The sequence below is a fragment of the Oncorhynchus gorbuscha genome, linkage group LG13 (assembly GCF_021184085.1).
Source record: "Oncorhynchus gorbuscha isolate QuinsamMale2020 ecotype Even-year linkage group LG13, OgorEven_v1.0, whole genome shotgun sequence".
NCBI lineage: Eukaryota > Metazoa > Chordata > Actinopteri > Salmoniformes > Salmonidae > Oncorhynchus > Oncorhynchus gorbuscha.
The window spans coordinates 42213271-42239089 of NC_060185.1; the positions used below are offsets into that span (position 1 = coordinate 42213271).

Sequence of the window (25819 nt, forward strand, 5' to 3'; positions counted from 1 at the left end):
CTGGGACACAAAAAGGCTCAATAGTACATTGAAATTGGTGGGGAAACATCTGACTGGGCTGTGTGATCATTGTCAAGAGGAGATGTAAACAGTGGAACACGTTCTATTTCAGTGCCAGAAATATGGGAATGAAAGGGAGCGATTGTTATTAGATTTGAGTGGTAATCGGGTTGAAGAGCCAAGATTAAGTGACCTGCTGGAGAAATCGTCAGGGGATGTAGTATTTAATTATGTATTTTGTTTATTTAGGGAGACGAGAATATTGGGTAAGATTTAGACCTTACCTGTCTCTGGGCCACACTCCAGTCCAGTTGGTGGCGGTAATGTACCTCAACCTCAGGAGCCTAAAGAAATGTGGCTTGTCACCTAAAACCCTTACAAACTTTTGCAGATGCACAATTGAGAGCATCCTGTCGGGCTGTATCACCGCCTGGTACAGCAACTGCACCGCCCACAACTGCAGGGCTCTCCAGAGGGTGGTGCAGTCTACACAACGTATCAAAGAGGGCAAACTACCCGCCCTCCAGAACACCTACAGTACCCAATGTCACAGGAAGGTCAAAAAGATCATTAAGGACAACAACCACCCGAGCCACTACCTGTTCACTCCGCTATCATCTAGAAGGCGAGGTCAGCCTGCACTAGCACAGAGAGGCTGCTGCCTATATGCACAGGTGTTTAAATCATTGGCCACTTGAATACATGGAATACTACTCACTTTAATAATGACACTTTAATGTTTATACATCTTGCATTACTCATCTCATATGTAAATACGGTATTCTATAATATTCTACTGTATCTTAGTCTATGCCGCTCTGACATTGCTCGTCCATATATTTATATCTTCCTAATTCCTTTACTTAGATGTGTGGGTATTGGGTATATATTGTGAAATTGTTAGATATTACATGTTAGATATTGCTGCACTGTTGGAACTAGAAGCACAAGCATTTTGCCACACCCACAATAACATCTACTAAACACGTGTATGTGACCAATAACATTTCATTTGATTTGATGTAAAGTTGTTTGCCAACAGCCATAAGAATCCAAAGAAGAAGAAAGCAGTGATTACCCATGATCCTTTGGGTCTTTGCCCAGGGCATCATATAGGCCAAATTGCATATGAACTGACTGAAAAAGGCCAGTAGGCTGATTCAGGCATGACACTGTTTTTCACTCTCATGGCTGCCTACTTTTCTCTCCCAGAGGTTAGGACAAGTTTCCTGTGACAGAAAAGAGCCTGGTGAGAACGAGAGAGGCACTTATTTGGTGCAAATCTATTTTGTGTCACTTTGCTGCTGTCATGGGCAGGATCTAAACCCTGATCTCCCACGTGAGAAACCAATGTCTTGACTGTTAGGATTGTGTAGCGGACCCTTGTCTAACAACTTCGCTTCCTCCACTGTCCCTGTCCCTTTACTGGGCTTCTTGACCTGGCAGTGGTCCTATGATCAGAAACACTTGTGACTGCTCGCTTGACAACGTACAAACCAGTTGTGCCAACGAAAATGATCTGATTTGGCATTGGGCGGCGAAGCGTCGTTAGGGTTTGGCCGGTGTAGATAATAATAATTTGTTCTTAACTGAGTTGCCTAGTTAAATAAAGGTTAAAAAATAATAATAATAATGAATTTATCCCGTATGATCTGACGCATTACATAAACATATCTGCAACATAATTTTGTGCACACCTATTTCGGTGCAATTGCCATGTTCATGAATAGCGAAGAATTGCAAACTATTAGCCAATGATCTTACTATTGTCTGGTTATGCATGGTTTTGTGTGTTAAATATTGGGATATTGTTGTGTTTAAAACGACTCTTGTTGCACAATCAAAAGTCTGTGAAAGACACAGTATTTCAGGTAATATCTATAGTTGTACCAGGAGAGGGGGCTATTTTGCCAGATATGCTTCCAGCCCAGAGGCAGAACAGCACCTCAATGCATGCATACATAAAATGAGTGTGTTTGCGTGCGTGTGTGAATGGTTAGTTGCATATGTAAGATTATCCGTATGCTACATTTGAATATGTGATGTGATATTGTGTTTGATCTCTCCACTGGGGCCCTGTATCAAAGGACCAACACCGTGACGATGGCTGGAGCGTGACCATGAGGTCATACAGGGTGATAAATATCCCAGCAATCTCCAAACTGGTGACATATCTCACTCCCCCTTCCCACTACCCCAACCCCGTGAGAAACTCAGACATTTGCATGCTATGATTAATCTATAATTCATGAAATCCATAGCTCCGTTTGCAATACCATATACTTTGGATATTGACATCTATGTTTTTTACATTCTGCTGTTACTATTTAATGCCATCTGACTGACTTAATGAGATGGAAAAAGAGATTCTATTAAATTCCACTGTGGGGTTGACTTGTCTGGACCATTCAACTTTAGATATGGCACCACATAGATTTAGCTAGTTTTATTAAATAAAAGACAGGGTTTTTTTTCATTCACAGAGCTGGATTTGGTCAATCCTCCAGGGCCTGTTTTCACAAAGTGTCTCAGAGTAGTAGTGCTGATATGGATCCGGTTATTCCTACTCTGAGAAGCTTCATGTATTCAGGCCCAGAGCTCTTTTCTGAATGAGGAAGATTAATGTGTTTGTGTACCTTAATTTGACCATTTTCTAACATAAGGAAAATAATCTTTCAGCAACAGGAAATGTAAATTATTGTGTGTATTCTAGTTAAGGGACATTTCTGTAGGGATTGATACATTTTTTGTTAGGATAAATTAAGTCAGATATTTTAAAGTGGAAATTACAAACTTTAGAAGCATTTTCAAACCTTGAATACACTACAATTTGCATTTTACTGAGTGATCAAATTAAGAGAGTAGACCAGTTATTGAATTGATTTACTTTACAACTAATCATATGCTAATTGGTTTAGAGTCTCTGGTTAAAGTTAAGTGTGCTTGAGCTGCCTGCAGGATCTCTCTCTGGTGACTTGAGCTGCCTGCAGCATCTCTCTCTCTGGTGTCTTGAGCTGCCTGCAGCATCTCTCTCTGGTGACTTGAGCTGCCTGCAGCATCTCTCTCTGGTGTATTGAACTGCCTGCAGCATCTCTCTCTGGTGTATTGAACTGCCTGCAGCATCTCTCTCTCTGGTGTCTTGAGCTGCCTGCAGCATCTCTCTCTGGTGTATTGAACTGCCTGCAGCATCTCTCTCTCTGGTGTCTTGAGCTGCCTGCAGCATCTCCCTCTGGTGTCTTGCCAATTTTGCCATACTGCATGACAGTATGACATCTAAACGTTGTTCTGTTTTTCATCATTTTTCTCAGATGCTCTTTTGGCAAACAAGTTGTTTTGACAGGAGACAAGCTCACAAGTCAGTGTATATGGTTCATATCTATCACTTCTCTCTGTTGTTGGGTAACTCTTTGTCTCCTTTTCTCCTGTTTATCATCTATTCTCTTTTTCTCTCACTCCTTTTGTGCAGCTTCCACACTGACACTCCTCGGGGCATGAGCAGTTTAGTGCTAATATAGTTAACAGTATATTCATTCTAATGTCATACACACAATGTTAAGCGGAGCGACACAGGGGAACCCAAGAGCAGACTCAGATGAGGAAACAGGGATGAATGAACCAAAATATTTGTTACACTGGGAGATATGGAGTGCAGATCCGGGGAAGCTTGGATGAGTTGCAGAAAAACCAGATGTGGAGACTGAGGTTGGAATTAGCTGAGTAGAAAGGGGGAACAGGTCCTGAGGGGAATCCAAGGTGGTTGTGAGTAAAATCCAGAGCAAGGTAGTTGGGTGGTGAGATGTGGAACAAGAGCCAGAGATAGAGCGGTAACTGCAATGAGACGATAAACGATATCAGGCAGGGAAACAGGCACAGCTGAATAACGGGATCTTGAATAATCATAAATGGCTAGAATCATGAACTGACTGGGCAGAGATTACGATCTGGCAGAGCGGAAGTGGCAGGACTGAGTAATTGTAGAGGTCTTGATTATGGAACGAGTTGCAGCTGGTAGGGATCTGCTCTGACTCCAGCACACCTGTCTCCAACCACACAATCACACAGAAAGGGAGAGGGAGAGAGAGAGAGTGTACAGGGGCAGTAACTGCAGGTCAGGAAGACACCGGATGAACACCAGAGGGCGTAGCAGGAGCAGATGTGACACTGAAGGCACCGCTCTAACACTGATGACCCCAGGGCACTGCCATCCATTCCATTCCTTATCTCTCCTCTTCCAGAATCCCTTCTCTCTATTTCTCTTTCGCCCAGTGTTGCATCCTTCCCCTCCTGTATTCTCTTCGTCCATTGTGAAGGTGTTACCTTTAGTTAAAACTGAGACCGTAGGGTTTTATTTATATTGTGCCTCAGTTGAAAGCAAGGTGTCTTCTTAATGATTTCCAATAGGCCCTCCCCCACCCACCCACCCACCCAACGACCGTTCAGCTAAGACTTGATAACAGATGGGTTGGGTTCAGTCCTCGTACCTCAGAGGGCATTGATTTAACTCTAATTTGTTTTTCTTTGTAGAGAGCAGAAATTGCCTCCCAGCGGTCGGAGCAGATTTAATTTAGATTAGTGTGACACACAGGGATTGGCTGGCCCAAACCGCTTCCTGTCCTGCCTGCCTGTCTGCCTGGTACCTCCATTATGGGTACCAGATATTGGCAGATGCATTATTAAAAAAGCTGTCCTCTGTTGCATTTGAGGAGGAGACAAGCATGGCAGGCAGTCTGTCGTTTGAACTCTTGGGATTCCTGGCCACTACCACAGTCCCCACTGGACACAAACTGATTAAAACAACGTTGTTTCAATGTAACTTGTCAACGTTTTGTGACGTGGAATCTTAGTGGAAAATACATTGGAAAACTGTTGTTTTGAGGGTGAAATTTCAACCACAGGATTATGTCATCATGGTAACCAAGTTTGAACATATTTTATACTAGGTTTGTCTATGTTGAATTTGTACCTTTGAAACAACATCAGAGAAGGGCAGCACCTCCTAATGGAGAGCGTATATCTACAGCTATCCATTTGGTCTCCGATCCAGGGTTTTAACCTTAATTTGATCACTCTTCTCTTTTGTTGCTAAGAATATTCCTGCGCAGCAGGAAATGTACATTTGTAGAGTGTTCAAGGTTTAAAATGTATTCTATAATGTATAGTTTCCACTTTAAAATGTCTGACTTTATTTGCCCTAAAGAAAAATGTATCAGCCTCAAAAAAAAAAAGATCATCCACATAATACTTCACATTTCCTGTTGCTGCCGGATCCTTTTCCTGTTGTAGCAAAATGGTTCAAATTAAGACCCCACATCTGTACATTTCTGTAAAAGACTCAGTCAGCACTGGCAGCATTGGCATTGACAGCATAGTCCTGCCCTGAACTGCTTCCATCTCCGTCACCTCCCTATCCGACTGGTCCCTGTATGAGAGTAGATGGATTTCTGGCACAGCACCGTCTTGGTTGAGTTACTCTGCAGAATTTTTGATTATCTCAGCTGTTCTGGTTCCACACAAATAGCTTACACACACAGTCTTGTATAACTATCCTTGTGGGGACACACAATTCAGTCCCATTCAAAATCCTATTTTTTATTAACCCTTACCCTAAACCTAAACCTAACCTTAACATTAACCCTAAACTTAACCCCAGAACCTAACCTTAACCCTAACTCCTAACCCTAAACCCCTTTATTTAACTAGGCAAGTCAGTTAAGAACAAATTCTTATTTACAAGACAGACTGTTTTTATCTTGTCAGCTCGGTTACTGGCCCAACACCCTAACCACTAGGCTACCTGCTGCCCGGCAGCGCTCTGCTGAGCAAAATGTATAATAATCTGACAATCAGTCTAATAATCTGACAATCAGTCTAATAATCTGACAATCAGTCTAAAAATCTGACAACCAGTCTAATAATCTGTGTCTACAGCCCAGAGAGACGAAATGACAAGTCAGTAGCTTTCTATTTTTATGTCATTCTCTCTCAGAAAAAAGGAAGAGATGAGGCTGTGTATTGTCATGATGTTTGACTGGCCTTCCACGTCTGTCTCCACCCATGCACCTGAAACCCCACCTCTTTAAGGAATACCTAGGATAGGATAAGTAATCCCTCTCACCCCCCCTTTAAGATTTAGATGCACTATTGTAAAGTGACTGTTCCACTGGATGTCATAAGGTGAATGCACCAATTTGTAAGTCGCTCTGGATAAGAGCGTCTGCTAAATCACTTAAATGTAAATGTAAATGTAATGAAAATTGTTACTGTAGCAATTGCTCTGTGAGTGAAAGACCAGGAAGTGGTCAGTGGTGTAAAGTACTTAAGTTAAAAAAAAAATAAAAAAAAGTACTACTTTAGTAGTTTTCTTGGGTATCTGTACTTTACTCTGCTAATTATATTTTAGAAAACTTTTAATTCACCATTTTCCTAAAGCAAATAATATACTTTTTACTCTACATTTTCCCTGACACCCAAAACTACTTGTTACATTTTGAATGTTTAGCAGGACAGGAAAATGGTCCAATTTACGCACTTATCAGGAGAACATCCTTGGTTATCACTACTGCATCAGATCTGGCGGAGTCACTGAGTTGTGCAATCTGGTTTGCGTAATATATGGAATTTTAAATTATTTATACTTTTACTTTTGATACTTAAGTATATTTTATCAATTACATGTACTTTGATACTTCAGTATTTTTAAAACCAATTACTTTTAGACTTTTACTCAAGTAGTATTCTACTGCATGACTTTCACTTTTAGTTGAGTAATTTTCTATTAAGGTATCTTTACTTTTACTCAAGTATGACAATTTGGTACTTTCTCCACCACTGCAAGTGGTAACAGTGCACAGGGACTCTTTTGGGACAGGCCGGAATCCTGGACAGGGCAAATCATGTGTCACTCACAAATTGGGTGCCCTGGTCAAAAGTAGCCTTGATCAAAAGTAGTGCACTATCTACAAAACAGGGCGCCATTTGGCAACCACCCAATTTTAATGCATGTTTCAGCTACTCTTTTGTGAACATGTTGTAGCGATCCTTGCTGTTTGAGTCACATTATAATTCTCACCAAGTAGGTTAATCTTACTGGTGTGATGAGTAGGGTGTTTGCCTTCACGCCAGCAATCCCGGTTCACTTCCATGCTCCGCAGTTCTCTAGAATATCAATATTTGATTATTGCTTATGCACAGGGCAAGGTCCTGTATGGCATCCATCAAATTCATATTCATAAATAGCCTATTACCAAAACACAGTAGAAATAGAATAATACAAAATATATGATCAGCAAAGGAGGATTACAGACAATAACGCATTAAAGTAACAAAGGCTCCTTCACACTATTTAATTGCCAAATTTGCATTGTTGCTACATGCAAGATTCTATAGCATGTGTTATTTATAGATCAGATCCTACAGAATCATCGACATGCTTGAAGGCACTAACGTCATGCCTGTAGGAGAAATACACAGCTCTGTCGTCACAACTCACTGGTACATACATGTATAGCAGTAGTAGTGGGTGGAAATATGTCTTGTTGTTGATGATATATTAGAAAAGACCTCCAATTACGCCTCACACCGGGATGATACAGCTAAAGGTAGGTGTGTGCATGGTGCAGAAGATGAGTGACATCCTATTTGGAGATCAGACAGGTGACCAGCGGTTACTGTCCTGTGTTGCCAGCTGCCGACCTGGCCTAATGGCGTGCCACTCAGAAAGAATGGGGGAGGATGCCACTGTGTCCTAGTTGAGGTGAGCTAAAAACCAAACACTTGAGTCGCTGCAGAGGCACCCCCCCCCCCCTTTTCCTACTTGCACATCTCTGTTTGTCTTTCTGTTTGTATCTCTTCTTCTCTGGTCTCGCCACCACTCTGGCATTCTTACATCTTTATATTTGTTTTTTTCGTGTCCCTGAAAGAGTCCTCTCTCAACGACCCCAGTGAAGAGGCACTAGTCTACCGTCCCATTCATTTGTATCTGATTCTCTCAACGTGACCTATTTGAAGTGGAGTAGAATTCCACAAATATCATGGGGAACCAAACCCAGCTGGGAAGTCTATTATTGAGCACCGTCCACTGAAGATGTGCTTGGTCAGCAAACATCAGCAGGAACAAGGGAGGTAGTGAACAGTAACAACAACAAAAAAGTAAAGGACCCTTTCCTAGACTTTGAAAATACATATTTCCCCTTCCGAGGCTATCGCACACACTGACATGGTTCCATCAATATGATGGTAACCTTAGCTTTCCTCCCATCAAATAATGTCAGCTCAGGAACGGATAGTGTTCCACCTGCACATATTTTAGACAACATGAAATACGACTGTTATTAACAAAGAAAGTAGGTTAGCTTATAAATAATTTCTCGAGTGTATGACACATGGTCGTAACCCTGTGCCATGCGCGCTCCTGAACGTAACTCCCTCCTTTCCCTGAACGCGCACTTCCAATGTGATTGTGAGAGAGACTGACTGAGCGTGTGTAGCCTACTGGTTGTGAGTGTATGTCAGAGTGCGAATCGATCCGCGGCTACGACAGCCAAATTAACGGGAGCAGTTTTTCATGTTAACGGCAGCAGTATTTGCATTACGACCACACCTGCATTGAGCGACGCTAACAACTTGGATATAAGGTAAGAATGTGTTTAGAAAAGTGATCGGCTTTGAATGTTGAGGACATGTCAGATGTGTTTAAATAGACTAATTCCTTGCTTTTTACACTTTAAATCTTCTTTCTGCTCTACACTGACTTGCTCGATGTTTGTTTGGGTTATGGGTATGGTTATGGATAAATATGTTACAATGTACCATGTGGGGTAGCTCTAATATTCGCATTTGATCCATTGATTTAATGATAATCAAAATGCTAAGTAGTAATCAGAAGTATGATGTACAATCGAGCAAATTATGATGGAAATATTGAGCATAACCGACATTTAAGTCTGCCACTATTTTCGTTTTTGTAAAAGGCTATGTTGATAAAATGTACGTTCACATATATTATCAATAGAACTTAGCATGTTGCATCATTTCCCCGAAGCGTTCCACTGCGTGATTGAAATACAAAAGATGTTGCAGAGATGGAAGCGTGCTTTAGGCTACTCAACACTGTGTGTAGAACCAATACCTTTATTTGTCCTCAGATAAACGCTCCATTCAATTAATTTGAAGGCAAATGTCCTGCAATTGCATAGGCCTACTCAACAGTGCCCTTATAGCTTATTAGTTGACAAAGTTTTTCTTTATGATATAGCAAAAAGCTCAACATATTGACTAGCCTAATCATGATCTTCAGTTTAGAATGCAATTAGATTAATCAGCTGTGTTTGCTAGAGATTGAGAAAAAGAGTAACAACAATCCGCCCCCTGAGTTGCCCACCCCTGGCCTAGCCGGTCAATTGGAATTAATAGAGACCTTTACAGTAGTTCGCTTGTGAGTTCACCTTGATCCATAACCGTGGGAAGTAGGGATGCTGAAGGTGCTGCAGCACCTGATAAATTGAAATTAATAATTTAAAATAAATAAAAACAATTCTAAATCAATTAGAGTACTAGGCATTTTTTACTCCTGTATAAGTGGAGAAAAAAATACTCTTCAACCCCGATTGAAAGCACCCCAACCCAAAACATCATCCTGCAGCCATGTCTCCATCATCTATAGCCTGAAATCAAAGAGGCATTGCATAACAGGCTTTTCTAATAATTAACATATACTCGTATGCGGAATCAACAGCATCATCGTTAAGCAAGTGCAAGTCAAGGCTCAATTGGTCCCCCTTTAAAACTGGTCATCTATTCATTGTGCTTACATCATAGACATGGCAAGTGGGGATTCACCCAGCTCAGTGCAGACTGGGGTGGGGCAGGCTGGTGTGGGGCAGGCTGGTGTGGGGCAGGCTGGCGTAGGGCAGGCTGGCGAAGGGGTGGCTGGTGAAAGGCAGGCTGGCGTAGGGCAGGCTGGCGTGGGGCAGGCTGGCGTGGGGCAGGCTGGCGTGGGGCAGGCTGGTGTGGGGCAGGCTGGCGTATGGCAGGCTGGCGAAGGGGTGGCTGGTGAAAGGCATGCTGGCGTGGGGCAGGCTGGCGTGGGGCAGGCTGGCGAGGGGCAGGCTGGCAAGGGGCAGGCTGGTGTGGGGCAGGCTCGCGTAGGGCAGGCTGGCGAAGGGGTGGCTGGTGAAAGGCATGCTGGCGTGGGGCAGGCTGGCATGGGGCAGGCTGGCGTGGGGCAGGCTGGCGTGGGGCAGGCTGGCGAGGGGCAGGCTGGCGAGGGGCAGGCTGGCGAGGGGCAGGCTGGCGTGGGGCAGGCTTGCGAGGGGCAGGCTGGCGTGGGGCAGGCTGGCGAGGGGCAGGCTGGCGAGGGGCAGGCTGGCGAGGGGCAGGCTGGCGTGGGGCAGGCTGGCGAGGGGCAGGCTGGCGTGGGGCAGGCTGGCGAGGGGCAGGCTGGTGAAGGGCAGGCAGTAGTGGGGCAGGCTGGCGAGGGGCAGGCTGGCGAGGGGCAGGCTGGTGAAGGGCAGGCAGTAGTGGGGCAGGCAGTAGTGGGGCAGGCTGGCGAGGGGCAGGCTGGCGAGGGGCAGGCTGGCGAGGGGCAGGCTGGCGTGGGGCAGGCTGGTGAGGGGCAGGCTGGCGTGGGGCAGGCTGGCGTGGGGCAGGCTGGCGTGGGGCAGGCTGGCGAGGGGCAGGCTGGAGAGGGGCAGGCTGGCGAGGGGCAGGCTGGCGAGGGGCAGGCTGGCGAGGGGCAGGCTGGTGAGGGGCAGGCTGGCGTGGGGCAGGCTGGCGAGGGGCAGGCTGGTGAAGGGCAGGCAGTAGTGGGGCAGGCTGGCGAGGGGCAGGCTGGCGAGGGGCAGGCTGGTGAAGGGCAGGCAGTAGTGGGGCAGGCTGGCGAGGGGCAGGCTGGCGAAGGGCAGGCTGGCGTGGGGCAGGCTGGTGAGGGGCAGGCTGGCGAGGGGCAGGCTGGCGAAGGGCAGGCAGTAGTGGGGCAGGCTGGTGAAGGGCAGGCGTAGGGGGCAGGCTGGCGAAGGGCAGGCTGGCGAGGGGCATGCTGGTGAAGGGCAGGCTGGTGAGGGGCAGGCTGGTGAAGGGCAGGCTGGCGTGGGGCAGGCTGGTGAGGGGCAGGCTGGCGAGGGGCAGGCTGGTGAAGGGCAGGCAGTAGTGGGGCAGGCTGGTGAAGGGCAGGCAGTAGTGGGGCAGGCTGGTGAAGGGCAGGCAGTAGTGGGGCAGGCTGGTGAAGGGCAGGCAGTAGTGGGGCAGGCTGGTGAAGGGCAGGCAGTAGTGGGGCAGGCTGGTGAAGGGCAGGCAGTAGTGGGGCAGGCTGGTGAAGGGCAGGCAGTAGTGGGGCAGGCTGGTGAAGGGCAGGCAGTAGTGGGGCAGGCTGGTGAAGGGCAGGCAGTAGTGGGGCAGGCTGGTGAAGGGCAGGCAGTAGTGGGGCAGGCTGGTGAAGGGCAGGCAGTAGTGGGGCAGGCTGGTGAAGGGCAGGCAGTAGTGGGGCTTTCCTCGGTGTGGCATTTTTCTGCAGTTTGGATTTGATCCCTCCACTCCCCACCCCAAAACGGATGGAGGATAACCAGTATTAATTGCTCCTCGGATGGCAGTTTGTGCACGTTGACTACATGTAGGCTATATGTTTCATTCCTCCTTTTTTCATTACAGTTCGGTATTCCAAAATGGATTATTTTCTCTTCAATGTATCCAAGTGCTCATCTCACAGTTGGTCTATTGTGGGCTATTTTCATACAGGGGATAGGCTATTGTTTGCACATTTGTACAGACTGCAGACAAGACTGTTAGAGGAAACACAATTGAAATCTGTCTGTCTCAGAGGTTAGAGTGTGGCTGTTTCAGTCTGCAAATCCACCGCACACCTCTATCCTCTGTTGGAGATTCTAATTCCCCAGAAAACATCTCATTCAGTTAGGAAATACAGTCCTGATTGCTCCCTGAGGGGGCAACAGGCTGTTCAATCTGTCTAATGCCACCCAAAGAGCAATTGTCACCATTTGTTAATTACACAAATTAGGTCCTTGATTGTTTTGAAGCTAAATTTGCGCTTGGCCTTTGAAGTTGTGGAGTCGAGAGTTTTAGTGCGAGGGTGGAGGCTAACATAGTGTTGATGCAGACCCCTGCAGGATAGGGTGTGGGTGGGGGGAGACGGGACACAATGTGTAGTGTGCAGTGCAGTCCGTGCAGTGCGAGGCTGAGCAGCGAGACGTGAGTGGGGTGTTCCAGAACAGAGGGAGAGCGGGAGCTGCTGCAGTGCTTGCACAATGTGGGGGGGGGGGTCTGAGGATGAGTGAGGGAGCTCCCTTCTCCAGCACTATCACTCCCACGCTGCAGTTTGGGTGGGGGTGTATGTGTGCATGTCCTGTATGTGCTCCTATGCTGTGTGTATGTTGGCCTTACTGTATGTAGTACAGTCTATGAATGCACAGTGTGTGTGTCTGTCCAGTGCACTGCACATCTCTGCTGTTCCTCATACCCAGCTGGGGTGCTGAGGAGCGTGTCGCCTGGTCCGCCTGTTGGGTGGGTCTCAGTGTGTATGTGATGTGGTCCCCCTCATCATTGAACTTCGATCAAATAATGAATCATCTGCCGTAAAAGCAAACAGAAATGAGCTTTCCCGTTGTGAGCAGAAGCCTCGCCCTCTCACCCTTTCATTGTCACTTTTTCTACCCCTCGATCAGGCTGGGAATTTACACAGAAACCTTATCTTTCCTCTCTGACATGGCTTCCATTAATATTTATGAAGATTATAATGTGAAATGTGTGTTTCTTCAGGGTTGAGGGCATTTGCCCTGCTCTCCTGTACGTCCCAAATGGTGCCCTATTCCCTGCATAGGGTACTACTTTTGACCAGGACCAACATAAAGGGAATAGGGTGCCATCTGGAAGGTAGCCTCTCTTGTTCTGCCCTGGCTGCCGAGTCACTGGGCTGATCTTCTCATTGGACCCCTTGGGTGAAAATGATTCTGGGGTGTTACTGTACAGATCCAGAATCAGAGATTCCCTCTCTAGGTAGGGTATGTTGCCTTGTACACTTTCGTTTTGACCCTCTCTTTCAGAGGATGTGATGGACAGTGTCGTTTTCTTTCTGTTGATCCTTTTGGGTTTTGTGTGCCAGGTGGTTCTGACCCAGTTCTTGGTGACAGGTGTTTATCATAGTCTTTGTGTCCACTGTATCAATGTTGTACCTATGGGATGGGAGGAACTTGGTATTGGAGGGATCCATGGACCTGGTTTGACTCTATCGTGACCCTAACATCCTTCCTCCTAACAGATACATGTAGAATATCTCACATGGGAAACACAAGTCCCGCTGTGATGGCTCGTCATACACATGGGAACACAGTGGCCAAGGAGTCGGGACACACGCTAAGTTCCCAACTGCTCTCGCCCACACACTCTCCTAATGGCTGATATCCAGGCACTGTGGTACCAGCTGTCCTGCTATTGGTCGGGTTCTGCTGTCGTTGAGGCAGGGTCTCCGGTCTCTGCTGTGCGTATTGTGAACACCCTCCACAGTCACTGTCTGTCTGTCTGTCTGTCTGTCTGTCTGTCTGTCTGTCTGTCTGTCTGTCTGTCTGTCTGTCTGTCTGTCTGTCTGTCTGTCTGTCTGTCTGTCTGTCTGTCTGTCTGTCTGTCTGTCTGACACTGTCTGTCTGTCTGACACTGTCTGTCTGTCTGACTCTGTCTGTCTGTCTGTCTGTCTGTCTGTCTGTCTGTCTGTCTGTCTGTCTGTCTGTCTGTCTGTCTGTCTGTCTGTCTGTCTGTCTGTCTGTCTGTCTGTCTGTCTGTCTGACACAGACTGTCTGTCTGTCTGTCTGACACAGACTGTCTGTCTGTCTGTCTGACACAGACTGTCTGTCTGACACTGTCTGTCTGACACAGACTGTCTGTCTGACACTGTCTGTCTGACACAGACTGTCTGTCTGACACTATCTGTCTGTCTGTCTGTCTGACACAGTCTGTCTGTCTGACACTATCTGTCTGTCTGTCTGTCTGTCTGTCTGTCTGACACAGACTGTCTGACACTGTCTGACACTGTCTGTCTGTCTGTCTGTCTGTCTGTCTGTCTGTCTGTCTGTCTGTCTGTCTGTCTGTCTGACACAGTCTGTCTGTCTGTCTGTCTGTCTGTCTGTCTGTCTGTCTGTCTGTCTGTCTGTCTGTCTGACACTGTCTGTCTGTCTGTCTGTCTGTCTGTCTGTCTGTCTGTCTGTCTGTCTGTCTGTCTGTCTGACACAGTCCGTCTGTCTGACACAGACTGTCTGTCTGTCTGTCTGACACAGACTGTCTGTCTGTCTGTCTGACACAGACTGTCTGTCTGACTCTGTCTGTCTGACACAGACTGTCTGTCTGACACTGTCTGTCTGACACAGACTGTCTGTCTGACACTGTCTGTCTGACACAGACTGTCTGTCTGACACTATCTGTCTGTCTGTCTGTCTGACACTATCTGTCTGTCTGTCTGTCTGACACAGTCTGTCTGTCTGACACAGACTGTCTGACACTGTCTGACACTGTCTGTCTGTCTGTCTGTCTGTCTGTCTGTCTGTCTGTCTGTCTGTCTGTCTGTCTGTCTGTCTGTCTGTCTGTCTGTCTGTCTGTCTGTCTGTCTGACACAGTCTGTCTGTCTGTCTGTCTGTCTGTCTGTCTGTCTGTCTGTCTGTCTGTCTGTCTGTCTGTCTGTCTGTCTGTCTGTCTGTCTGACACTGTCTGTCTGTCTGTCTGTCTGACACTGTCTGTCTGTCTGTCTGACACAGACTGTCTGTCTGTCTGACACAGTCTGTCTGTCTGTCTGTCTGACACAGTCTGTCTGTCTGTCTGACACAGACTGTCTGTCTGTCTGACACAGACTATCTGTCTGTCTGACACAGACTGTCTGTCTGTCTGACACAGACTGTCTGTCTGTCTGACACAGACTGTCTGTCTGTCTGACACAGACTGTCTGTCTGTCTGACACAGACTGTCTGTCTGTCTGACACAGACTGTCTGTCTGTCTGTCTGACACAGACTGTCTGTCTGTCTGACACAGACTGTCTGTCTGACACAGACTGTCTGTCTGTCTGTCTGTCTGTGTGTCTGTCTGTGTGACTGTCTGTCTGTCTGTCTGTCTGACACAGACTGTCTGTCTGTCTGTCTGACACAGACTGTCTGTCTGTCTGACACAGTCTGTCTGTCTGTCTGTCTGACACAGTCTGTCTGTCTGTCTGTCTGACACAGTCTGTCTGTCTGTCTGTCTGACACAGTCTGTCTGTCTGTCTGTCTGTCTGTCTGTCTGTCTGTCTGTCTGTCTGTCTGTCTGTCTGTCTGTCTGTCTGTCTGACACAGTCTGTCTGTCTGTCTGTCTGACACAGTCTGTCTGTCTGTCTGACACAGACTGTCTGTCTGTCTGTCTGTCTGACACAGACTGTCTGTCTGTCTGTCTGACACAGACTGTCTGTCTGTCTGACATTGTCTGTCTGTCTGACACTGTCTGTCTGTCTGACACTGTCTGTCTGTCTGACACTGTCTGTCTGTCTGTCTGACACTGTCTGTCTGTCTGTCTGACACTGTCTGTCTGTCTGTCTGACACAGACTGTCTGTCTGACACAGACTGTCTGTCTGTCTGACACAGACTGTCTGTCTGTCTGACACAGACTGTCTGTCTGTCTGTCTGTCTGACACAGACTGTCTGTCTGTCTGACACAGACTGTCTGTCTGTCTGTCTGACACAGACTGTCTGTCTGTCTGTCTGACACAGTCTGTCTGTCTGTCTGTCTGTCTGACACAGTCTGTCTGTCTGTCTGTCTGACACAGTCTGTCTGTCTGTCTGTCTGACACAGTCTGTCTGTCTGTCTGTCTGTCTGTCTGACACAGTCTGTCTGTCTGTCTGTCTGACACAGTCTGTCTGTCTGTCTGACACAGTCTGTCTGTCTGTCTGACACAGACTGTCTGTCTGTCTGTCTGTCTGACACAGACTGTCTGTCTGTCTGACATTGTCTGTCTGTCTGACACTGTCTGTCTGTCTGTCTGACACTGTCTGTCTGTCTGTCTGTCTGTCTGACACAGACTGTCTGTCTGTCTGACACAGACTGTCTGTCTGTCTGACACAGACTGTCTGTCTGTCTGACACAGACTGTCTGTCTGTCTGACACAGACTGTCTGTCTGTCTGACACAGACTGTCTGTCTGTCTGTCTGACACAGACTGTCTGTCTGTCTGTCTGACACAGACTGTCTGTCTGTCTGTCTGACACAGACTGTCTGTCTGTCTGTCTGACACAGACTGTCTGTCTGTCTGTCTGACACAGACTGTCTGTCTGTCTGTCTGACACAGACTGTCTGTCTGTCTGTCTGACACAGACTGTCTGTCTGTCTGTCTGTCTGACACAGACTGTCTGTCTGTCTGTCTGTCTGACACAGACTGTCTGTCTGTCTGACATTGTCTGTCTGTCTGACACTGTCTGTCTGTCTGACACTGTCTGTCTGTCTGTCTGTCTGTCTGTCTGTCTGTCTGTCTGTCTGTCTGTCTGTCTGTCTGTCTGTCTGTCTGTCTGTCTGTCTGTCTGTCTGTCTGTCTGTGTCTGTCTGTCTGACATTGTCTGTCTGTCTGTCTGTCTGACATTGTCTGTCTGTCTGTCTGTCTGACATTGTCTGTCTGACATTGTCTGTCTGACACTGTCTGTCTGTCTGACACTGTCTGTCTGTCTGACACTCTGTCTGTCTATCTGACACTGTCTGTCTGTCTGTCTGACACTGTCTGTCTGACATTGTCTGTCTGTCTGTCTGACACTGTCTGTCTGACATTGTCTGTCTGTCTGTCTGACATTGTCTGTCTGTCAGACACTGTCTGTCTGTCTGACACTGTCTGTCTGTCTGTCTGACACTGTCTGTCTGTCTGTCTGACACTGTCTGTCTGTCTGTCTGACACTGTCTGTCTGTCTGTCTGTCTGACACAGACTGTCTGTCTGTCTGACACAGACTGTCTGTCTGACACTGTCTGTCTGTCTGTCTGACACTGTCTGTCTGTCTGACACTGTCTGTCTTTCTGTCTGACACAGACTGTCTGTCTGTCTGACACAGACTGTCTGTCTGTCTGACACTGTCTGTCTGTCTGTCTGACACTGTCTGTCTGACACTGTCTGTCTGACACTGTCTGTCTGACACTGTCTGTCTGACACAGACTGTCTGTGTCAGACGTTCTGTCTGTCTGTGTCAGACGGTCTGTCTGTCTGTCTGACACTGCCTGTCTGTCTGTCTGACACGGTCTGTCTGTCTGACACAGACACAGACGGTCTGTCTGTCTGACACAGACACAGACGGTCTGTCTGTCTGTCTGACACAGACACAGACGGTCGGTCTGTCTGTCTGTCTGACACAGACACAGACGGTCGGTCTGTCTGTCTGACACTGTCTGTCTGTCTGTCTGTCTGACACAGACTGTCTGTCTTTCTGTCTGACACAGACACAGACGGTCTGTCTGTCTGACACAGACACAGACGGTCGGTCTGTCTGTCTGTCTGACACAGACACAGACGGTCGGTCTGTCTGTCTGTCTGACACAGACACAGACGGTCTGTCTGTCTGTCTGACACAGACACAGACGGTCTGTCTGACACAGACACAGACGGTCTGTCTGACACAGACACAGACGGTCTGTCTGACACAGACACAGCCGGTCTGTCTGACACAGACACAGACGGTCTGTCTGTCTGACACAGACACAGACGGTCTGTCTGTCTGACACAGACACAGACGGTCTGTCTGTCTGACACTGTCTGTCTGTCTGTCTGTCGCGCCATCAGATCTTTATCAATCTGTCCTGTGTAATAAGATTCAGGGCTGCTGAAGCACCAACCTACTCCGTTCCAATCCACACAATGACCCTTGAATTGGCAGAGGCAAAACACAAACAGGCTGCTGTGTGTTGGGTGGTAAAGAACACAGCTTAGTGTTCTAGATGCAGCTGAATTTACTCTCCCATCAGCCACTGAGAGATTTTCCGCATGTGGCTTTTTGACTCTCAACTTAACTTTTTCGGATATAGGAAGCTGATCTCATGCATTGAGATTTCACGTTGCGTGTTTCTTTAAGTCTTAGCACTCTTGTGTGAAGTCTGGTCTAATTCGAGGAGTTGTTACGTAACATGTTGATTTACATCTAACCAGCTTTCATGGGCTTTCGTGCAAATTGCGTTTGCATATGTCAGAGCTGTGTGCTTATCCGTCAGCCTGCAGCCAGCCCTTGGGATCCCTTCTGTGTGGATAATAGGGAATGAATCCCCTGCCTGTGTGCGCTTGCTGTGTTAGGGTTTGTTTTTGAGAGAAAAGGGCCATCAGTGGACAGTTGGTCAGTTGGTCAGCAAGGTGGTGCAGCTCTCACTGTTACTGTTGGTCAGCCCAGAGCTAGGCAGGGTGGTGCAGCTCTCACTGTTACTGTTGGTCAGCCCAGGGCTAGGCAGGGTGGTGCAGCTCTCACTGTTACTGTTGGTCAGCCCAGAGCTAGGCAGGGTGGTGCAGCTCTCACTGTTACTGTTGGTCAGCCCAGAGCTAGGCAGGGTGGTGCAGCTCTCACTGTTACTGTTGGTCAGCCCAGAGCTAGGCAGGGTGGTGCAGCTCTCACTGTTACTGTTGGTCAGCCCAGGGCTAGGCAGGGTGGTGCAGCTCTCACTGTTACTGTTGGTCAGCCCATAGCTAGGCAGGGTGGTGCAGCTCTCACTGTTACTGTTGGTCAGCTCAGGGCTAGGCAGGGTGGTGCAGCTCTCACTGTTACTGTTGGTCAGCCCAGGGCTAGGCAGGGTGGTGCAGCTCTCACTGTTACTGTTGGTCAGCCCAGAGCTAGGCAGGGTGGTGCAGCTCTCACTGTTACTGTTGGTCAGCCCAGAGCTAGGCAGGGTGGTGCAGCTCTCACTGTTACTGTTGGTCAGCCCAGGGCTAGGCAGGGTGGTGCAGCTCTCACTGTTACTGTTGGTCAGCCCAGAGCTAGGCAGGGTCGTGCAGCTCTCACTGTTACTGTTGGTCAGCCCAGAGCTAGGCAGGGTGGTGCAGCTCTCACTGTTACTGTTGGTCAGCCCAGAGCTAGGCAGGGTGGTGCAGCTCTCACTGTTACTGTTGGTCAGCCCAGGGCTAGGCAGGGTGGTGCAGCTCTCACTGTTACTGTTGGTCAGCCCAGGGCTAGGCAAGGTGGTGCTGCTCTCACTGTTACTGTTGGTCAGCCCAGGGTTAGGCAAGGTGGTGCAGCTCTCACTGTTACTGTTGGTAGGCTTGATTACCAACAACGATGAGATGGCCTACAGGGAGGAGGTGAGGGCCCTCTGAGTGTGGTGTCAGGAAAATAACCTCACACTCAACGTCAACAAAACTAAGGAGATGATTGTGGACTTCAGGAAACAGCGGAGGGAACACCCCCCTATCCACATCGATGGAACAGTAGTGGAGAGGGTAGTAAGTTTTAAGTTCCTCGGCGTACACATCACAGACAAACTGAATTGGTCCACCCACACAGACATCATCGTGAAGAAGGCGCAGCAGCGCCTCTTCAACCTCAGTAGGCTGAAGAAATTCGGCTTGTCACCAAAAGCACTCACAAACTTCTACAGATGCACAATCGAGAGCATCCTGTCGGGCTGTATCACCGCCTGGTACGGCAACTGCTCCGCCCACAACCGTAAGGCTCTCCAGAGGGTAGTGAGGTCTGCACAACGCATCACCGGGGGCAAACTACCTGCCCTCTAGGACACCTACACCACCCGATGTCACAGGAAGGCCAAGAACAGCCACTGCCTGTTCACCCCCCTATCATCCAGAAGGCGAGGTCAGTACAGGTGCGTCAAAGCTGGGACCGAGAGACTGAAAAACAGCTTCTATCTCAAGGCCATCAGACTGTTAAACAGCCACCACTAACATTGAGTGGCTGCTGCCAACACACTGACACTGACTCAACTCCAGCCACTTTCATAATGGGAATTGATGGGAAATTATGTAAAATATATCACTAGCCACTTTAAACAATGCTACCTAATATAATGTTTACATACCCTACATTATTAGTCTCATATGTATACATATATACTGTACTCTATATCATCTACTGTATCTTTATGTAATACATGTATCACTAGCCACTTTAGCTATGCCACTTTGTTTACATACATATCTCATATGTATATACTGCACTCAATACCATCTACTGTATCTTGTCTATGCCGCTCTGTACCATCACTCATTCATATATCTTTATGTACATATTCTTTATCCCCTTACACTTGTGTCTATAAGGTAGTAGTTTTGGAATTGTTAGCTAGATTACTTGTTGGTTACTACTGCATTGTCGGAACTAGAAGCACAAGCATTTCGCTACACTCGCACTAACATCTGCTAACCATGTGTATGTGACAAATAAAATTTGATTTGATTTGGTCAGCCCAGGGCTAGGCAGGGTGGTGCAGCTCTCACTGATACTGTTGGTCAGTTGGCACAAAGTCACAGGGGCTATTATTCAGCACCTTGGCCGATATGTACACACACACACACACACACACACACACACACACACACACACACACACACACACACACACACACACACACACACACACACACACACACACACACACACACACACACACACACACACACACACACACACACACACACACACACACACACACACACACACACACACACACACAGGGTGCTCTCTTTTTCTAAACGTGAGCGAATGTTTTGTTTTCTCTCCCCACGTAGCCTGTAGCTTTGTGTCGGTCTATGCTGCTATCTCTCTGCCTGGGTGGTTTTCCTGTTTAACACTTTGTTGCTCTGGCAGTTAGCTCTGTCATCCAGTTAGCTACTGAGAACCTACCCAGTGAGAACCTACCCAGTGAGAACCTACCCAGTGAGAACCTACCCAGTGAGAACCTACCCAGTGAGAACCTACCCAGTGAGAACCTACCCAGTGAGAACCTACCCAGTGAGAACCTACCCAGTGAGAACCTACCCAGTGATGGAGAAAGGATGCATGAGTGCAGAGTTAGTTGAGGGAAAGGGAGATGGGGGGGGAGAAGAGCAGGAGTAGCCATCACTCCAGCCGTATTTCAGCTCTATTAGAAGAAGCCATAATCCTCTCTGGTCCTCTCACAGACCTCAGAGGAACAGTCTTGGTCAGTGGTCAGCACGTAACACCAGACACCTCCACCCCCACTCTCACTGCTCCTGACATTTTAGATGGTGAGGATGTCCTGAGCACCTGTTCCATACAGCTACAGCACCTGTTCCGTATAGCTACAGCACCTGTTCCATACAGCTACAGCACCTGTTCCGTATAGCTACAGCACCTGTTCCGTACAGCTACAGCACCTGTTCCGTACAGCTACAGCACCTGTTCCGTACAGCTACAGCACCTATTCCGTACACCTACAGTACCTGGCTAAGCAGTGTGTCTGTCAGCACAGTAGATTTCCATCACAGTGAGTCTCATGGAACACAGAGGTTAGACCCCTCTGGCAGGTTGAGTCCTGACAACCATGGTTCTCACTGAGGCATACTGTCTGCTGGAGGAGAGACAGAGAGCATGTCCTGTCAGCCTGTCTTCCTGAACATTCATTTTCTCGGAGAGGTAACAGGAGCGTAGGCACACAGGTGGAGGTGGTCGTGACTCTCCAGGGGGAGGGATTAGCAGCACTGTTTCTCTGTTGTTTTCACTTTGTCTGTTGCTCGAGCACAGCTCTCACCCTCCAGGTATATCGTATGAAATGCAATGATCGTTAGGAACAACAAGGGAAGATAACCGCGTGTGTGTGTGTGTGTGGGTGTGTGTGCCTGTGTGTGTGTGTGCCTGTGCGCGTGCGTGTGCGTGAGATAATGAAAACGGCATGTGCTGTTGTCTGTATCAGTGTGTTTGTGCAATCTCTCAGACCCAGTCTTTTCCCGATTTTCTCATTCTCTCTTTCTCTCTTGTTCATCCAATCCTCCCTTGCTGTCACGCTGAGATCTCTGGGCTTAGTGTGGGAGTGGTGCAGCATGACACAGAGTGACATACCCCCCCCCCCAGACACACACACTCAAACTCTCCCAGTCACACACACACAGGGTGGGTTCGGCAGCTGAGTGCCTCGGAGCAGTAGAACAAGAGGACGTGGTGACAGGAGGAGAGGTGAGCAAAAGCATCAAATAGAGAGGAACTCAGTAGGGGACATTATAATGGCATAACTAAGAAGTCATTTTCTACTTGGTTAGCTAGACTATATTTGTATAAATGTAGGGTTTCTATGTTAAGTGCTGAGCTGTGAAAAAGTACAGTACACCACGGCCGTGATCATTAATATTCACAATGTCCCCATTTAGACCTTACGAATAACCTCCAATAAGTGCAATTGCATGTTTGAATTATTTTTTTTACACCTTTATTTAACTAGGCAAGTTGATTAAGTTGATTAAGTTGATTAAGAACACATTCTTATTTTCAGTGACGGCCTAACTGACTTGTTCAGGGGCAGAATGACAGATTTTTACCTTGTCAGCTCGGGGATTCAATCTTGCAACAGTTAATCTTACAGTTAACTAGTCCAACGCTCTTACCACCTGATTACATTGCACTCCACGAGGAGACTGTCTGTTACACGAATGCAGTAAGAAGCCAAGGTAAGTTGCTAGCTAGCATTAAACTTATCTTGTAAAAAAACAATAAATCAATCAATCATAATCACTAGTTATTAGCTATACATGGTTGATGATATTACTAGTTTATCTAGCGTGTCCTGCGTTGTATATAATCGATGCGGTGCGTATTCGCGAAAGACTGTCTTGCGCCAATATGTACCATAAACATCAATGCCTTTTCTTAAAATCAATACACAAGTATATATTTTTAAACCTGCATATTTAGTTAATATTGCCTGCTAACCTGGCTTGTTGCGAAATCTGAAGACTAACGGGGGATGATTTAACAAAAGCGCATTTGCGAAAAAAGCACAATCGTTGCACGACTGTACCTAATCATAAACATCAATGCCTTTCTTAAAATCAATACACAGAAGTATATATTTTTAAACCTACATATTTTGTTAAAAGAAATCCAGGTTAGCAGGTAATATTAACCACGTGAAATTGTGTCACTTCTCTTGCGTTTATTGCACGCAGAGTCAGTGTATATGCAACAGTTTGGCCCGCCAAATTTGCCAGAATTTTACGTAATTATGACATAACATTGAAGGTTGTGCAATGTAACAGGAATATTTAGACTGATGGATGCCACCCATTAGATAAAATACAAAACGGTTCCATATTTCACTGAAAGAATAAACGTCTTGTTTTCAAGATGATAGTTTCCGGATTTGACCACATTAATGACCTAAGGCTCGTATTTATGTGTGTTATTATGTTATAATTAAGTCTATGATTAGATAGAGCAGTCTGACTGAGCGATGGTAGGCACCAGCAGGCTCGTAAGCATTCATTCAAACAGCACTTTCGTGCGTTTTGCCAGCAGCTTGTCGCTGTGTTTCAAGCATTGAGCTGTTTATGACTTCAAGCCTATCAACTCCCGAGATTAGGCTGGTGTAACCGATGTGAAATGGCTAGCTAGTTAGCGGGGTGCGCACTAATAGTGTTTCAAACGTCACACGCTCTGAGACTTGGAGTGGTTGTTCCCCTTGCTCAGCAAGGGCTGCAGCTTTTGTGGAGCGATGGTTAACGCTGCTTTGAGGGTGGCTGTTGTCGATGTGTTCCTGGTTCTAGCCCAGGTAGGAGCGAGGAGAGGAACGAAAGCTATACTGCTACACTGGCAATACTAAAGTGCCTATAAGAACATCCAATAGTCAAAGGTATATGAAATACAAATCATATAGACAGAAATTGTCCTATAATTCCTATAATAACTACAACCTAAAATTTCTTACCTGGGAATATTGAAGACTAAAAGGAACCACCAGCTTACATATGTTCTCATGTTCTGAGCAAGGAACTTATACGTTAGCTTTTTTTACATGGCACATATTGCACTTTTACTTTCTTCTCCAACACTTTGGTTTTGCATTATTTAAACCAAATTGAACATGTCTAAATTGGGCTAAATTGATTTTATTGATGTATAAGTTAAAATAAGTGTTCATTACGTATTGTTGTAATTGTCATTATTACACATAAAAATTTAAAAAACGGCCAATTAATCGGTATCGGATTTTGTTGGTCCTCCAATAATCGGCATCGGCGTTGAAAAATCATAATCATTCGACCTCTACTTTGAATAACACACATGCGTGCTGATTAAAGAACCGTGTTGGAACTATAAGCCACTGTGTGTTGGTTGAGCTGCTTCTCTTGTGTCTCTTATGATGCACTAATTGTCTCCCAGGGACAGTAACGATTTACTGAACTTGGTCAGAACCAAAGAGCTTTACGTACTGGCCTTAGCTGAAGTACTGCTCACTATCTGGACCTCAATGAACCTATTCACCTCTTAATCCAAGTGCTACAGAGTCAGGTTGAGTCCCAAATGGCACAAAGGCGCTCCAGTCAAAAGTAGTGCACTATATAGGGAATATGGTGCCATTTGCTTAGTATGTTATACTGCTTTACTCTTCTACAGTTGACTCCGATTCTTCTTCATTGTTGTTGCCTTTCTGTTTGTGTGACTATAGCATAATGAGGATATTTGGTGAAGTGTTACAAATCAAGTCCCCATGAGATGTCTTCCTCCTCAGGTCTTGCTGATAATTGTGTCGTTTTACTCCAGGCTTTATGATTAGTCATGTTGTTGGTCTCATGCCCTGAAGGCTTGTACCGTATGGACTTTGTCAGGCATGTGAGCCACATTGCAGAATTCATGATAAATGATTGAATACATAAATAAATGACTGAGTGATTGTTTTTTTCATTCATCTGCAGATGAATAGATTTATTTGTATGGCAGTCGAAAATACAGTGTACTCACTCCTGCTGAATACGAAGGGTCAACCCTTTTTACTGCGACTGCAGTGGGATTTATTGCTCTATTTCGGCCACGCCAGATGATTTCAGACAGTAGTAGGTTTTATTACACCGAACAAACGAAAGGAGACTGAAATCAATTAAATGGAAAGATTAATTAACCTCTCTTTGTGCGGGGTCAGCATGAGATTGGGAAAAAAAGAGAGCGAGAGAAAGAGGGTGAATGTGTGTGTGTAGTGCTCTGAGCGCTGGGCTGTTATGTCACTTCTCCACTACCAGTAGTGGTATGTGGGTAAAATCACTGGGGAAGCCAATCCAGAAAAAAAGCAATATTACAATTTATGTGTTGTGATAATTGTGTTGTTTGCTCTATAACCTGTTAGTTCATATGCCTTGACACTGTGAGATATAAGCCTAAGGGTGAGACAATAAGAAGACACAGTGGCAGAATAAATTCAACAACACATTTGTCGGATTACAAAACCGGAGAGCAACATCTCTCCGGTGAAGTCCACAAAATATATTGCAAGTAACAAACATGACCTACAGCATGGTCAAGCAAGGTAATGTTTTCCGACATCTTTGGACTATTAAAACAGGAGTTGCCTTCACTATTCCAGCACCATTTCAACTTCAACATTACAACATCATGATGATTACTTTTAGTCTTTTATCCACTTTTTATCCCCAATTTTGATCTTGTCTCATCGCTGCAACTGCCCTACGGGCTCGGGAGGCGAAGGTTGAGTCATGCGTCCTCCGAAACATGTCCAGCCATACCGCACTTCTTAAAACCCGCCTGCTTAACCCGGAAGCCAACCGCACCAACGTATCGGTGGAAACACCGTTCACCTGACAACCGAGGTCAGCCTGCAGGCACCCGGCCTGCCACAAGGAGTTGCTGGAGCGCGATGAGCCAAGTAAAGCAC

The 25819-nt window shown here is 46.6% G+C and overlaps 1 protein-coding gene across 2 annotated transcripts in view; it reads left to right on the forward strand.

Annotated features, from left to right (window-relative positions):
* Window positions 1-8474: 8474 nt before the first annotated feature.
* The window catches only part of LOC123992914 (sodium/calcium exchanger 1-like), a 120585-nt gene continuing 103240 nt past the window's right edge, over window positions 8475-25819 (forward strand). For both annotated transcript variants that reach the window (XM_046294547.1, XM_046294545.1), the window contains exon 1: window positions 8475-8633. The gene's annotated coding sequence lies outside the window, so the exon portion shown is untranslated. The remainder of the gene's footprint in view (window positions 8634-25819) is intronic.